Source organism: Penaeus monodon, chromosome 19 (assembly GCF_015228065.2).
Source record: "Penaeus monodon isolate SGIC_2016 chromosome 19, NSTDA_Pmon_1, whole genome shotgun sequence".
In the NCBI taxonomy this organism is placed as follows: domain Eukaryota; kingdom Metazoa; phylum Arthropoda; class Malacostraca; order Decapoda; family Penaeidae; genus Penaeus; species Penaeus monodon.
This window is the reverse complement of record NC_051404.1, coordinates 47,957,254-47,957,553: the sequence shown is the minus strand read 5'-3', so window position 1 is coordinate 47,957,553 and position 300 is coordinate 47,957,254. Positions and strand designations below refer to the sequence as shown.

Sequence of the window (300 nt, the reverse complement as noted above, 5' to 3'; positions counted from 1 at the left end):
AGGAAATGCATAATTGTATAAGCACAAAAACAATCCTAAACACATACATATTGTAGATATAGATATGCAGACAGACCAAATAATGTACAAACAAAAAGTTAAATCAGCGGGGCTTCAATCTGCTTTGAATTTCTTTGATTACAGATATAGTTCCCTTGGGAAAAAATATGTATATTGCACCAAAAAAAAATATATATGTACATATAGAAGTAAAGAAATTTAAAACAGGCAAACAAATTTAATCAAAATAGATGTGAGAACATTATTTGTAAATGGCAACAAAAGAATAAATAATCTTGT

At 27.0% G+C, this 300-nt stretch overlaps 1 protein-coding gene across 1 annotated transcript in view; it reads right to left on the bottom strand.

Moving 5' to 3' along the window:
- Positions 1-300, bottom strand: part of LOC119585289 (phosphomevalonate kinase-like) — a 6,206-nt gene that overhangs the window by 3,925 nt on the left and 1,981 nt on the right. The gene's annotated exons all lie outside the window — the stretch shown is intronic.